The sequence below is a fragment of the Teleopsis dalmanni genome, chromosome 2, assembly GCF_002237135.1.
Source record: "Teleopsis dalmanni isolate 2A chromosome 2, ASM223713v2, whole genome shotgun sequence".
Lineage (NCBI taxonomy): Eukaryota > Metazoa > Arthropoda > Insecta > Diptera > Diopsidae > Teleopsis > Teleopsis dalmanni.
Window position 1 is genome coordinate 38,317,615 of NC_051847.1, and position 17,607 is coordinate 38,335,221.

The 17,607-nt window shown below is 26.6% G+C and overlaps 1 non-coding gene across 1 annotated transcript; it reads left to right on the plus strand.

Annotated features, from left to right (window-relative positions):
* The first annotated feature begins 4,558 nt into the window (after positions 1-4,558).
* Positions 4,559-4,630, plus strand: Trnad-guc. Its single transcript has one exon. It is a non-coding gene; the product is annotated as a tRNA-Asp (tRNA).
* Positions 4,631-17,607: the final 12,977 nt, after the last annotated feature.

The window sequence follows — 17,607 nt, forward strand, 5'->3', positions numbered from 1 at the left end:
ACTCAGTAAAAGGTTCTTAAAATCATCGAAATAAGTAAGTAAATAAATAATATTATAAATTATAAATAAATTCTTAGAATGAGCTTTAAACACACTTCAAACTTAATTGATGATGAATTGTAATTAAGAGTTATATCCTTTGTCAAATCCCAACCACCATTTAACATCGCGTAATAAGAAAATATCGTCACGCTCTTATTGAAATCAGCGTGAGATGCTACTGAGCAATAGTGTTTGGACTCAAGTACCAAATAAAAATGATAAAAAAGCACTTGATTATAAACTAGTATTAATAACAAAAACAAAAACAGGAAAGCAGTGAGATAAGTTTTAAAGAATTACGTTAATAATAATAAAGATAAGTAGAAAGTAATTGCTCCTATCATCTAATGATTGGTAATGCTGGCTCAGATACTTTATTTAAAAAGATGAAAACTACAGAATCGATTTAAACTAGAATCTATTTCACTTGTTAAACAACATACTATTTGGTTTCCCCGATTTCGTCGTGTCGTAAGAATGGATTAAGACACAGCAAAACAAGTAAAGGTTGGAGGAAGAAGTGGGTAGTTGAAGGAAGAACACCATGTCTCCGGTGCAATTGGGGGATCGCTAAACAGACTTCATATACAGCAAAAAAGGTATTTGAAGTGGCAGTTGAAGGAAGAAGACCGTGTCTTCGATAGAGTAATCAACTTGAGGGAAAGCTAATCGAACTTAATGTATGAGACTGGAGAAGGCGTGCATGCAACAGAGGTGTTTAGTGAGATATGATGCGTCATGCTGAAGCCCGGTAATGGGTTGTTATAATAATATGTAAGTAATAAGTAAGTAATAATAATTAATAAGTAAGTATTTCACTTATAATAACTCGATAGTATTTAAACATTTTATATCGTTCGAATTGAAATTTATTTAGAATAGAAAAGGTGCGTAATAGTGAGTAAAATTTCAAATTTTAAAGTAATTTTTTTATTTTAGTAAATTCTTGGACTGACTATATAGTTGTTTCGGGTATCTTAGTACAATTAATATATATATAATTTTTAAATTGAAGTCTGTCAACTTTGCAACATTGACGATTTTATAAACTTGAAAAGTCAACCTAAACTTATTCCATGTTAGAGTTTTATCAATTTCTATTGTTTATCGTAAACAACCACGCATAAACCACAGCTATATAAATTAACTTAATCGTTGTGAGTTAATCGGTTTTTTAACTCTATTATCTATAGAAAGTATTTCTGCACATTTACATTGGACCCACTGATAATGGGTATTTGGCAATATCCACAACAGTTAAATGATCAGCCCACGAATTTACTTGATTAAAAATACATATATTATATTCCAAAAGTTATTCACTATAATCATCGTTTTGTTAAATATATAACAAAATCACAATATTATATATTTTATAATAAAGGAAAACTGTGAAAATATATACGTTTCTTTACAGATAAGAGTGTCGAAATTATATGGATGTGCCTAGTAAACCATGTTTTGTAAAAGTTTCACTACCGTTTGGGGTCTGCAATTAGTGATAAAACTTTTATACAACTTTACATAACTTTTTACACAATTGTAACAAAATTTCATGTTTTTCAAACCAATCAACATAATTGAAGATTTAATTGCAGTGTATTTTTAAAAATCAATTTGTAGTAATTGTGATGAAAGACATGTGTAACACGTAATCGTGTAACATGGCAAACCAGGTTTAGAACTTAAACAAAGCCTTATCTCAAATTACAGACACTTTAGTAGCAATTTCAGTGTGGAAATTTTATCTTTCACTTACACAAGCCACACGTGAAACCGTTAACAACACTCATGTCTCAAGCCATGCAGTTATGGTATATGCAACACTGGTTTGTGGTGGAAGCTGCACTGGATGAGGCAAACTCCAATTGCGGCAATTATCTTATTTTGCTGTACGAACAATTAAAGTTCAATGTAAAAAATTATAATTTAAGGTAAATAAAATTATTACTTACAATAGAAAAAATCTCTAAAAACAACAAACAAGCGAAAAGCAAACATGAATGAATTAGCTATGCGCCTCAATGTCAAGATACAAAAATGTTGAAGATACAATTTATGTGCCGTACTTTGTCTGTTTAGCTGTAGGTGCTTGTAGGTGCATCAGTACTTGTAGATACACACGTGCGAGCTCGACGACTGAGTCCCGCATCTTCACACACAGCTAAGGTCAACGTCATGCTGTGTGCATTGACATTCTGTTAGAGCTCAGCTTGAAGCTCAGCTTGTCTTTAACTTGTCTTGAACTTTTAGCTGACTTTTTATATTCTATAGGTAATGCCATATGTACTCTATGGTGCTTTCGGTCGTTTGTCGGTTTGCTCACCTGTCATTACGTTGAACTGTCTCAGCGCATAGTTGCATGTCTGGCAATTTATTAATCACGGTTTTATATTTTCATTTTCACATAAATGTTAACAAATTATTTGTAAATGTTTAAGCTTGTCTTGTGAATTAAAAACAAAATATGTTCGTAGATTTTGATGAGTAATTGCTACTTTTTCATACTCATTGTAGATTATTTTTATTTTTTAATAACATTAGAGACACAATATTACAGAAGTGCGACCAATGACTGAGTACAAGCAAAATAATTCGAAAATAAAAATGAAATTGACAATGAAGTGTGCAACCTTGTCAGATTAATTGATGAAAGTGTCACATTTGTCATTAATTTAAATCAAAGAATTACAAAATTTCGAAGTTAATTAAATTGCTTAAGTATTAGGCAAAAAAAAAAATTAAAATCGACAAAGAAAAATTAGTTTCAACGCCCCGAAAGCAACAGATCAGTGATAACCGTATCGTTGACAAAATTAAAGCCAATTAACATAAACTCTATGACATGTTTTAGATAATGAATGAAAGGTAGTAAATTGTTAAATGACTATCACAACAAAACTTTTGGTATTTTTGGAATGAATGTCAATATTTAATACAAATAGCGGCAAGATTTCGATTTACCCAACAAACCTATTTGAAGATGGATTTAAGTAAAGACAATTATTTTGAACCACTTCTGTCAATATACTTCATTTAGACTTCAATATAGATTAGTTTTCAAGATATCGGTCTTTAAAGTTGGACATTTACTTCACTATTTAAACTAATTTATTACTACTATTTAGTGGTTAAAAATCTTGAAATTTTTAAAAGTAGGCGCACCCATAATCTATATGTTGTTTACATGTGTTTTATATAAAGACTATAAAAATCGCATATACTGGTTGACACTAGATGATGTATGCAGTTTTTGTAAATAATCAATATAGAAAGTAAATTACTTTAAAAGTTGATATCTCCAGAAGTAAACTAAATCGAATATTTATATAATTTTTGCCTCCTTAACTCCAGCTGGAGCATAGTGCCTCTAGTATCAATCAATCTAAATTAGGCAATCAATCTATATCATACCTTGTTTGATGCTGCTCTTATGAGATCATTCTACATTCAACATACCTGGTACTATTCTTAATCAACAGTTCGATGTTGTTTTTGCTGGGTTTCCAGAACGGCATTTACCCTGTGGATTCCACAGCAATTCGCAAAATACGTTAATTTACGTTAATTTTCTGATTACTTATACTGCTTGTGGTTGGTCGGTGAGATTGCACAAACCCTCATTGGATACTCTTTCAATCCAGCGTATTATAAGAATGTGGCGGAAACACTTATTATTAAGGACTGGTAGACGATTTTACTCTCATACGTTTTACGATTTTACCGGGATTAATCAGTTTTTCGGTTGGTTGTTGGGTGTTTCAGCTTTACTATTTAATTTTTTAACGAATGTATGGCCAACACCAACAAAGCAAAGATTATTAGAAGACAAAGGGTTCAAAAATCTGATTGTAAATTAACCCGTTTGTGACCAATTGAATATTTAAAACTTATTCGCTGTAAGAGAATAGAAATTTGAACTATTTAGTATCTCTTTAAAGACGTTTTCGCAAACCTCTTTAATGTTTAACAGTAGCAGCTAAAAGCAATTATTAAATAATAACATTATTTATAAATCAATTAATGACACCGTTGAAGAAAAAAATTCCAATTGTTAATGAAAATAAATTGATTATGAAAATAGTGATAGAAAAGTGCTAATATCTTACAGCACTCATTTATAATAAATGAGTTGTTAATTGATAACAACTAATCAGAGTTCTTTTTATTTAATGCGAATTGCTTTCACAATATCACAATATCACAATATCACAATATTATAAAATTAATTTTATTTTCTTTTCTTTTTTGTTTTTGTTTTGAATAGATTCTCTTGTTATTCGTTTAGTAAGAGAAAGAAGAAAGCTATTTCTCATTGTGTTTTTAATAATAACAAATTGTTTTGCTGTTGAAATGACCTAAATATATGCTAAAAATCGTATACTTAATAAAATCGCCAATTAAATATAAACTTTCTTCTTCAAATTCAGCCGATTTCTTATATAGAATAAATAATTAATTAATATTAAGATTATCAGAAAAAAAAGTAGCAAAAGTATTTGTTTCTATATAACAGTCCTCGATAGTATAGTGGTTAGTATCCCCGCCTGTCACGCGGGAGACCGGGGTTCAATTCCCCGTCGGGGAGATTAGTTAAGATCTTTTTTTTGTGCGTTTCCACACATTGTTTCGTAAATTATTTCTTAGTTGTGTGTTGTTATCTAAAAAAAATTATTTAAAATTTATATTTAATTGTTTTATAATTTTTGTATTTCTTTTATTTAATCATTTTTTGTAGAAAGTTAAAAAGTCTTAATGTGGTTACTGTAATTTTCTGCACGCTATAATTTCGTTTTACCTAATTTTATAGTGCGTTTTTTCTATGGCTGAAGAAGATACAAATTGTTTGCCTTATTCAAAAATAAAGTCACGTTTTACGCTTTTTTACTCAATAATGATCGTTTTTATTTCACTTCTATCTCACATAACACTTAATAATCCATATATATACGAGTATCCACAAATAGTTTTTCTTCACATATTTTAAAAGATATAACACGCAAATGATTTGTTATGTTCGCAACTGTAAATTATTTGGATTATAAAAAATTTGTATCGGGAAAATATTCACACAAAATATTTATTCAAGATTATTTGAAATGTATCTCATTAAATTTATTTAAACGCTCTACTTGACTTTTTTGTACACTATTTCATACAGATAAATCTGCACAGTAGCCAATGAGTTTCAGATGTGATCTCGTTAGAATAATATTAGATTTTGCATCAAAATAAAATTAAAACCCAAACTTAAACTGAAAGAACATCTGAAAGATTGAAATGTAACATACTTGGTATAGCTCAAGTCCACATATTTTTTTCACAATAGAAGTACCAGATTAAAAAATTTTAATTGATACAAAATATCTTATTTCTACTTAATAGGAAAAATATTCTGTTTCATTATTTAAAAAAATTTTTTTTATAATTATTTTATATAGATAACTATAATATACGGTACCTACTTTCTTTCATTTCCATAGAAAGACCGTATAAAATTTTCTGCTTAAAATAAAGTGTCATAAAGATATGACTACGGAAATTTATAAGTAAAATGCTAATTTAAAACTGTCGTATTTTTACAGTTGAGTGTTAGATTTTCTTTAAGAAACTTTTAATCACATAAAAAACCTGTCAACTAACAATATAAAACTGTTAAATGAAAAATGATTTTTAAGAGTAAAATTTAAATTCGAAAGTCACAAGAAATTGAATTCGTTATTTCTTTAGCAAGAATGTTTTTAAATGAAATAAACAAACGACAAAAAAGATTATTTTTTATTTATATAAAATGAAATCAATAATCATTGTAATCAATTTAATGTAAGAATGTAAATTAAACCATATAGTGTTTTTGTAGATTCTTGTCTCTATCTCCCTAATTAAAAATATACATCTTTACGGTATATAACGTACGTAGGCAGAAAGAAAGAGCTTTCCTGGTTGATCCCACGTCTAGACCTGAACATCCATAGCGATATCATACAACTTAGACAAACTGAAATGTAGTGCTTTCCTACCTCAGATAGCGTATGAAGCTGATACATCCATAGTGATACACAGCTTTGGGGTATTTCAAGAATTAATGCTTTTACCTTTAAACCTTTACATAAACCACTTTAATATATTTTATCATACATATATTAATAATACCATTACTGATCTAACAATATCAAGAGAAGTTAATAATAAATTATAGTCAAGTAAAAACAATAATTATGCACTATACTATTTCTGAATTACTGACATTTTTTAACTAATACAGATATAAGTATATCTTTTTTATTATTTTTTAGTATAAAGTAAATACTAGAGTATGTACTAGAGTGTATAGAGTACAGTACTATTTTAGTTGTACAGTATATACAATGTAAGTTCTATTAAATGAAGACTCTTATAAAGGTAGACATCTCTTTTTTTGCTCTTTCTCTATTTATTACAGCTGTCTTTTTGGCACTAGGTAATTTATGTAATTTACAAAGAAGTTCTTATGTAACATCAAATTTTATACACAAAATATACTCGTATAATAAATTTAAAAATCTGGTAGAAAATCTGCAATAATGAATTAGTATCCATCAGCTTGATTGGCATGCGGCATTTGAATCACTTTTGAAGTAATAATTCTCTTATTGATGGTTGATATGGTACATCCATATTTATATATAAGTCCTATATAAGTATATATAGGTTTAATGTATATATTGCGTTAAGTTTAATTTTCAGTATTTTGGATAATAATTTTTGTTAAGTAATGGCCTTGCTAGTGGTACCTGCTTTCTTAAATCCATTGGAGTAATAATTTTCTTATAGCTTAATAATTTGTTTGCAAATGATAGAATTGGGGTTAATTCAAGAAATCAGAGATGCTGTTTCCATTTTAGTTTTATATGCAAAATATGTTCTTTTAAATAGACAGTTTTCTTAACTCTTTGTCTAGAACAAAATTTCTTATCAAATGGGCGTGTCTAGAAAATCGAAATCGTGACAAATAATTTTTAACTCGTGTATTATATCTTATGTTCAGTGTTTCAAATTTTGAATTCTTTAGATAAAAAAATGTAAATGGGGTTCATAAGTTTTGTATATTATTTACTAGATATATGTTGTTATGTATTATATACTTGTTATCACATATATATAGTGTTATTATTTATTACATATATGTTATTATATATTATGAATATATTATATATTTTATACATATGTATAAAATAATACATTATATTATAATTATTATATATATTTAATATGTGCTATTAAATGTTATTATCTATTATATATTATATATTATATTATATTATATATCTTATTATACATTATATATTTGTTGTTTTATATTATTATTATTATATTATATTATTATTATTATATATTTTATTATATATTATATATATATTATATATATTTATTATATTAAATATTATTATTATTATTATATATTATTATATATATGTTATTACATATTATATACGTGTTTTTATATATTATATATATATATGTTGTTATATATTATAAATTTTTTTTTATGTATTATATATATGTTATATATTATAAATTTGTTATTATATATTATATATACCTATGTTATTATATTTAATATATTTGTTTTTATATATTATAATTTTTTCTTATTAGATATTATACATGTTATTGTATATAACATATATGTCATAACAAATTATATATGTTACTATATATTATATATATATTATCACATGAAAAACCCTTATTGCGGATTCGATATTCTGTGCACGGTTGCCACTTGAAAATTTTTTTCTGTACCAAAATTGGTTTAAAAAGGTACCATTTCTGTAAAAAAAGGTCCAAAAAAATTTTCTCGTTCTGTGTTTTTCATAGTGTTATAAATGAACAAAATATAAAATAGTGCAAAGTTGCATTTATAAAAAAAATTAATTGAAAATATCCACAAAAAAGTTGGGTCGTCAAAAATGTACCATTCTTTTAAACATGAGTACCAAACGAAAAAAATAAAAAAAAAGTACCAATTTTGGTACTAAAGTACCATAAGTGGCAACCGTGATTCTGTGTAAGAGTATCACAGTTTCGACAAAACCAAAGCTAACATATTTTCTTGTTTCATCTAAGGTTGCTTTTTTACTGTAATAAGTAAAAATGTAGCAGAATACACAAAAGAGATAATAGCTCCAAACTATTTAAAGGATTGCGTGTATTGATTAATAGAACTGAAACCGCTACCGACTGCTGATGGCAAGAAAGCTGGTTTGTTTTTATTATAAATTCGCAATATTTTTATAACTGCGTGTTGGGATTAGATACGTTTCTATCTTCGTTTCTTAAATCTTGAGCCCACATAGCATCTTCGAAGCAAATCAAGCTTAAAGCAAAACAATTTCGAAATGATTCATTATTTTGCTTTACCTTAAGTCATTTTTAAGCTGAAGCATAAAATTAGCTTAATGATTTTTGAATTTTATTTCATAGATCTTTTCTTCTTGAACAAATTTTATAGCGCAAGAATTCGAAAAATAAATCCGGTAAAGATTTTAATCGTTTGTTTTCTTAAATCACTTTTAATTATACAAATTTGATTTGTTAATGTTCACAGCTTGTGTCGTACCGTACCGCAGACTGTTATTAACTGTTCAAAATATTAGAAATATTATTCAAAGCGTTAATTTGTTAAATTTTAAATATAAATGTGTATAATATATATTGTAATATTTTAATCGTATGCAGAAAAAAATTGCTCGAATCTCGTATAGGAAATTCGTAGCGGCAATTAACTAAGACATTAAGGCGATTTATGTGTACAAGAAATATGGGTCAGGCATGATTTATTAAAAATGTGGCTGGAATCTCATAGCGTCTAAACGTGTTTGAAGAAATGCCTAAAGTGAGAGAAATAATTGAGAAAACAAAAAAATTTTTATTAACGGGTGTAAGTTTCAGATATATATAAATAATTCTTAATGACCTCATTTAAAACTATTAATGTTTTTTTATATTTTTTTGTGTAAGAATTCCTACATTCGTGACAGAGAAGCCAAGAAGGAACTTCTGTACGCACTCCTACATGGACTGATTTATGTTGGTTGTGATTTCAGTTCTTGATTGCATTAAATCTTCTTCTTAATTAATTTTTATGCCATGTAATTATTATTTTTCTTAATTAAGATTTACTATCTGAATTTACAATTTAAGCACTAGAAAGTGTATAAGACTTAATTAAGTAATCATAAAAATGCAACATTTCTTAACCTGAACTATAGTTGCAATTGCAGTTGTTGCAAGAATTTATAGTTCTAACAAAGGGGCTGTGACCTTAACGTAGCAGGTATGATTACGTTAGTACGTTTGGCAATAAAAGCATATAATATAGTAAATTATTTACCTCATAAACTGACTTGGTCTCATAGCTTATACTGCAAATCACCTCAGAGCATAGTTATTTGATATGAAATTATTTGTATATTTGTTCCAAAGTTGTGTGTATACTTTAAAGTTATACTGCAACATAAGAGCAATTTCAGGAAATTAATATATAATAAAAATATATATATATTTTGAAACCATAATAGGCAATAAAGTTTGTTAAGTTGCAATTGAAATTGTATCAAATCATGCTTAAATATTACAATAACTATAGCAGTTGCAACAACAATAAAAGCAATAACCGCATTGTTGAGCGAATAATTGAGTTAGAATAGAATATCTCTTTAAAAGACAGCTTGGGTTATAGCAGCAGAATTAGACTCGTTTTTCTATCTTTGTGGTTTGATATTTTTTTTTATCTTTTTACGGATTTAGGCAATCAAGATTTATGGTTATGAGATCAATTTACAAATACAATTGGTCATAAACAAATTTGTTATTGAAAGCAGTAGAGGATTTAAAATATATCAATATTCACATTTTAATCGAAATTGTAGGATTAAAAGTTTTCGAATTGAAATATATTCATAATTTGCCTTTTTTGGTTTATATTTTATTTAAAAATTTTTTTTTTATGAACAAGAATAAGATTAGTTTCCGAATTAGAATATATTTTTGACTATTTTTGTTTTGTTTATCTTTTATTTAAATAATTTCTTCGAATATATTAAATGAATATGAATAGGTTTCGAATTAAAATATATTGTTATCCTGCCCTTTTTGTTTTATCTTTAAAATAAATATTTTTTTTCTCATATATTACATGAATATGAATAGATTCCGAATTAAAATATATTTTTATCTTGCCCTTTTTGTTTTGTTTTTAAAATAAATATTTTATTTCTCATATAACATTATTACATTAATATGAATAGGTTTCGAATTAAAATATATTTTTATCCTGCCCTTTTTGTTTTATCTTTAAAATAAATATTTTTTTCTCATATATTACATGAATTTGAATAGTTTCTAATTAAAATATATTTTTATCTTGCCCTTTTTGTTTTATTTTTAAAATAAATATTTTATTACTCATATATTACATGAATTTTGAATAGGTTTCAAATTAAAATATATTTTAATCCTGCCCATTTTGTTTTATCCTTAAAATAAATATTTTTTTCTCATATATTACATGACTATGAATAGGTTTCGAATTAGAATTAATTTTTAACTAACCTTTTTTGGTTTACATTTTATATCAAAAATTTTTTTTCATATATTATAGAAATATGAATACTTTTCGAATTAAAATATATTTTAAACTAGCTTTTTTTGCTTTATATTTTATATAAATAATTTCTCTTACAAATTATATAAATGAAGTTTTAAAAATTCTAAAAAAATGTGGAGGTTGTAGACCAAAATTTTAAATAATGTTATATTAATTATTCTAACATTTACAACTAATCGACAAATGTTCAATTTAAACAACAGCGGTCAAGAGCAACATAGGTTCAGATATTTGAAAAATGAGACTGCACTACGATTTAAAGAGGATTTCAGGTGAACTCTTCGTATTTGTTATTTGTAGTCTCATAAGTCCATACATGTCAAAAAATATATATAAATATCTTTTACTAATTTTATTAAAATAAATTGCCTAGTAATAAAAAATAAAATATAGTGAATTTTTATGTAGAGATTTATAAGAAAGTAGCAATAAAATGCTATTTTTTAGCACTTTTAATTTTAAAACAAATATAAGAAAGCAAATTTTCATTTAGTGAGGTGACTAAATATTAATGTTTCGAATCTTGAAGGGTTGAATAACTTTAGGATGTACTACATTGTAAACGGAGTTTAGTAAAATAAAGCGCAATAGCTTCAAGAAATGAAGTTAATATGAATTATTTTTGAAGAGAATATCATCATTATACATGGTTTTACAGTTCATGAAGGCACTATTTTAAAAAATGCCTGATTTTCAATTATAATTAAAATTTAGTTATTCGAATAGTTTTATTATAACATAAGTTGATTTATCTTATTCTTGAATGACTTCATCAGAGCAATCCTAGAATCTTGGTTTTTATAATCTTGGTGCTTTCTTTCTTCAAATGTTTTTATTATATGTCTATATACACGTAATTTTGGGTTTTCTTTTCATAAAATGTGTAATTTTTTTAATATGTATTAAAAAATTATTTTAATAAACGATAACTCTCCTGTTAATGATTTACCTAATGATTTACAAATATAATTCGGATTATTTCTAGGAAACGAACTGATCATTTACGAGTATTGTTTCTACGATTCTGGTGAAACGTTTATATTTAATGCAAGCGTGTTTATAAACGAAAATCACTTGATGTATTTTTCGTTTGCGGTAAACGAAATAATTTTTGAATAGTTCAATTGAACTAGCTTAACGATGATAACGATTGGATTGGATGATACCTAGTACTAACATTTCGCATAAAAAAAAAATTCCAATAAATTTGGACATTAAAGATAACTATTTCTCTTTATGTCAATATTTTATGCGAAATTCTGGAGCTACTGTTTTGTGATCATTCAATTTATAGGACTAGATACGTGGCCTTTTTTTGCACTTGGATTATTGTGCTCATTAAGTATATGACGTGAACGATATATGTTAACGGATGTAAATTCTCCAACATATGCTATTTTTTTTTTAATATTATAGAAAAATGAGTTTTTGATATTTTTTTGCCTAACTTACACAAATCTCTGGTTAAAGGAGAAGAAGATAAAAGCTTCTATGAATAAAAATTTTATTATATTGAATATGTTGTTGTCAGAATGAGTATTATAGATTAAATCCGCTACTGGTTACCGATCTTTTTAATTGTGTGATCAAATCTATTACCGCTTTACTTTTTGTAATTCAAATTCTTTTAGGCATATCACGTTGTCAGCTCAGAAATGTAAACTTTTTATGAATTATGAATTGCTAAACACTTGATATCTGGAATTCGCTTTGAGCTTTAATGTAATTAATAGAACACTTAAAGTACCTTGTATTGATTGATGTATGAAAAATGACTACAATGAATTTTAAAGATTTTTTTTTTTGGTTAGTGAGTAATTTTTATTGTATAAAAAACTATTGATTCATAAAATCTGGCTTAACCACTCCAAATCAAAACACAGATTTTGGCAAATTTTACAAGAAAATCATTCATATCTGTATATGTTATATGTTGAGAAAAATTTTATTAACTATAAAATATTTGGTGTCAAAATAAATTAATAATTACAATTAAGTATTAAAGAAATGAAATTTTAATTAAAAAGTGAGAGTTGCCATATGAAATCTGATGATTTTTACTATATTTTCCATATCATATTTAGGCTTAATTATTATAATCATTAGAATTTCTATCTCATATCAGACAAAGAGGCGAAGAAAAACAGATTAAGTCAAAAAATTAGAAAGCGAAAATTTTTGTGATGTTTTCAAAATTAAAATATATTTTTTACGCATTTGCATTTTGTATATAAGCTTGACACCTTTGTAATTATACGCCTGTCTGTCCACATAATGGAACTGATGCCAACAAAATCCAAAGATACTTGGCCTAAAACTGAAATGATACAAAATTGTTTATTTTTTTGGCTTTTTGCAATTTCAAATATTTTTACATAAAATTGAATAATTCTAATGTTGAAGAGTGAAAGTATTTGAAGGTTTTATGGCGTCAAGCGAAAGTGCTGCTATAAAACAAAGAACCAACAATAAATTAATGCAATATATGCAAATAAATTATTTTTAATGACAGTTGTTCTAAAATTTGCTATTCACTAACTTATCTTATTTTAGAAATCGGTTTGGAAACATAATAAACAAGTTTGTTTATTGATTTGCTATACAAAAAAATTGATTGAAAGTATTTTGTATCAGATTTAAAAATAAATTTTTTATATAAATATTTCTTTTCATCTTGGTTTCGAAAAAGAGAAATATTTTCTGTTGATTTATATCGAATAATTTCAAAACCCATTTCCAATCAATTAAAAAGTTACAGTTAATGAAAATATCATACATTAAGCCACTGGATTGGATGCACCATTATGAAGCCGAAGAAGTGCCGTACATATATATCTTATATACATACAATTTACTTGTATATCTCGGAAAGTTACACTATCTTGACTTGGTAGTTGGGTTATGAATTGGAGTCGTAAAAAAAGAACTACTAAAATGTATATATGTGAACCAGTGTAATCGAAGAGCACCCTACAGAGTGAGAATAACAAGATAGCTGGAGTCTTCTGGTATAATTAGGAAAATTAACATTAAGATGTGCTACAACAACTACAATTTTCACACAAAATACTGACTAAAATAATTGAAAATAAAGTAACGGAGTACTGGCTCTTAGCGGTGTTAAGAACTTTTACTCTGGTAGATCTTTTGCGCTAGCATCTAAACAGAAGAAATCCAGCTTTTCAAATAAGAACTATTCATATTTTTATATTATAAAATAGGAAAATGCACTCTTGGCCTTGTGTTCCACCCTGACTTAGAGAAAACCCTACAGTCTAACGGAATGTGATTAGAAGTTTCACCTGATTTTATGCACAAATGGCATTTTATCTTCACAGACAAATTGTACATCAGCCAAGCAATCTACTCCTGAAGTTAGTTTTCAAATGACGGTAAATATATAATCTATTAAAAATTTTCTAACATGTGGCAGGTCTAGATGCTCTCGGCATAATATTTTTAACCTAACTCAGATATAACCGTACAGTCGAACAGAATATGATTAAAGGTTATATATGTTTTTCAATGCAGAGGTGACATTCTATATTCTTAGACATATGTATATCGTTGAAATGGTAAATCTACCTAGTATTCGCGAATTTAGTTCTTCGAATGAAGGCTGAAATGAGTTTTTGACTTAATTTTTTTCCACTGATTTGGTTAATCAAAAAGAGTGTGATATTTGAGATTTCATTTGTATCTAACCAATACTGACATTTTGTATACTTAGATATAGCTATTTCGTGGAGTTGGTAACAAAGACAGTAGTAATCTGCCAGAAAATCTGTCATTATGTTCTTCAAAGTTCTGTTCCACTGAGAAAGTATGCTTTACCATAGCTATAAGAACTTTGGGCGGTTACCGAGAGTATCAGACTAATCGCGAGTTCTTTTGCTTAAATTTCACTTTTCAATCAAAATTTAATTGGATATCAACTTGAAACTTGAATAATTTGACCTACTAAACATGATCTAAAAAAAATATAAAAACAGAAATTTGTTAACGTGTTATAATTAATCATAATTAATTATAATTATAATACTTAATTATTATTTATATTATAAAATTATAAAATAAATTTTATAAAATTTTATATTTTTATTATATTATAATAGATAGTTATTATTAATATCATTAATAATATCATTATTATTAATATTATTATTATTTCAATCAAAATTTAATTGGAGATAAACTTGAAATTAGAGCTACTAAACTCAAGTGATATAAAAATAGAACTTTTTATAATATTATTATATAAATTTTATAAAACAAAACTATTTTATGTTGTAATATATTATTATTTTTAATATTAATATTGTTATTAATAATATGATTATTAATGTTACTATTAAAATATTATTATTATTAATATTATTATATAGAATTTTTATATAGTATTAAAATATTATTATTATTAATATTATTATATAGAATTTTTATATAGTATTGCGTTAGTGCTATTATTAGTAGTATTATTATTATATAGAATGTATATATAGCATTCCATAATACCGATATGTATATGTATACCTATATATATTATTTATAGTCAAAAGCGGCTTTGTACAATCAAAATTTTGTTTCAAGCAAATATGCAAAATGTTTCTTAATCCGGAAAGTAATATGTCTTATGTTTATATGTATATACATACGTAAGACAGCTAGTTTAGGTACGAGTATGAGCAAAAGGAATAAATCAAAAGCGTTTTGACCTAGACTTAAAAACCGAAAATTGTGTTTATTTTTTTATTAAACGAAGACTGTCTTCTTGCTATTTTCTCCTCAAGTGTAAATAACAAATAGCAAAACATTACTCGTACTTATTAAAGATAACAAGTTGCGGGTATGTTTGTTCATCATCTTCCTCTAGCAATGTTTCACTCTAATGAGCATCAGCCAATAGCTTTGCCAAGCCACCCGTACTGACAGAACCGCAGTGAACCAAAGTGAACGCTAACCACAACGTCAAAATCTTCATGAATACAAAATAGTAGCACTAGAGTGTACCGGCTTGAGTTTGGAACTAGCAATTATTAATATCTTGAATACAATTTAAAACTAAGAAGTAAAATAAATCTAAAGGAATTATAATTTTAGTGAACTTAACAAATAGAAAAAAAAAGTAGCAGGAGAAAAATTTATCAGTAAAAGTGCGTAATACATAATTCAAAAATGTGGTTAGTAAAAAATGCTGTTGGTTCAAGCCATCAAACAAAAAAGTGAGATATAACTGAACATTAAAGATAGTGATAGAAAAAAATTATTATGTATAAGTATAATAAATATATATAAAAACCTAAAATTATGTTCCGGTCTAGTTTGGAAATTGTTAATAAATACTTAAGAGCTAAAAGTGGTTGCCACACTGTGTAAAAAACTGACCAAAATGCTGACAGGTGAGAGAATGAATAATTATACGAAAGCGAAAAAACCAAAAACAATTTATAGCCAAAGACGCTGAATGAAGAAAGTATACTAAACATAATTTTTTTTATTTATAAAAAATTTTCTTTACAAAATTATATATAATTTGATTTTTAAAATAAATTAACTTTTGCTCCATTTCGGTATGCGCAGACCCGTCGTACACTGCACTTTTTGCGCTTAGACTTGGAGTTTGAGTTTTAACGCCTTCGAAGGTGGGACATTTTACAGTTTTTTTATGGTTTAAATTATAAAACTAATGCTTTGTTTTATAAAACTTAACATTTTAGTTTTTTTGTTAAAATTTATTTTTTGTAAATTATATTGTTTGGTAGCTTAAGATGATTTGTCGTCAGTTAAACCTTAAATTATATGAGAAAACCGTATTTTGATACAACGAAAATGATATATATATTAGTATTAGTGGCTTCAAGCTTATTAATGTATTTTAAAAAGCAATATACTGTTGACTTTAAATGAAAAATTTCATTTGGGTTTTATTATTGATATACAACAGTAACTTTGATCTCCCATATTAACAATTGTATATTTAAGAACACATATGTTATAATATAAACTATGTTCTAAACTTACACATAATTTATTTAACGAGCTTAGCCTTTAAACTCTATGGTCTAATTATATTCCTTTGTAAATGAGTTTAAGTGATGCCTCCCCATTTACTAACTTACTGATTATTCGATTGTCTTATTTACTGATTATACGAAAATGTATGGTTCACGAAAAAATTCTAAAGTCTAACTCTAATATTCGTTGATATTAATAAAATAGCAAAGGAGCTATTTTGTATAAACTCTAAAATTCGTTGATATTAATATAGGCTATTATCTAGCTCTTAAGCTAATACAAAAACCACTTGTTTGTATAGACAGTATGAATACATCCAGAGTATGTGACTAACGAAATTCTAAAATTCTTTGATATTAATTCACGCTAGCCTCCAAGATAATAATTATTATTAGTAAAGGGGAGAGTACACTGCAATGTAAAAGAGCTATTGTGCCCCTTAGTTGAATTAATGTGTTTTCCCAAGTCGGATTTCTTTAATGAAATACAGTGTAGAGCCTATCTTTCCTAGCCTTGAATCCCTATGCTACATGAAATACCCTTCTAGACATTTCTTCCGCTTGTGTATCAGTGCCGGGCATTCCCCCAACATATGCTATACGGTTTCACTCTCTTCTCTGCAGTATTTACATCTGAGTTGGACCAGATTCTAACTTTCTTAAGTGATTATTTAATCTGCAATGATCGGTTAGTATTCCGGTAATAATTCTTAGGTTACACTTTGTTAGTTCTATGCAATTCTTGCAGCGTTTTTGGTTGTCCCTAAAAGCATTTTAGATTGCTATATTGTTGGTAGTTCTTTCCAATATAGCTATTTTTCTTCAAGACAATAGAATGACAGCTTGTTTGTGTGGAGAACACGATTATTTCTAGACTTTGTGATTTACGAAATTCTAAAA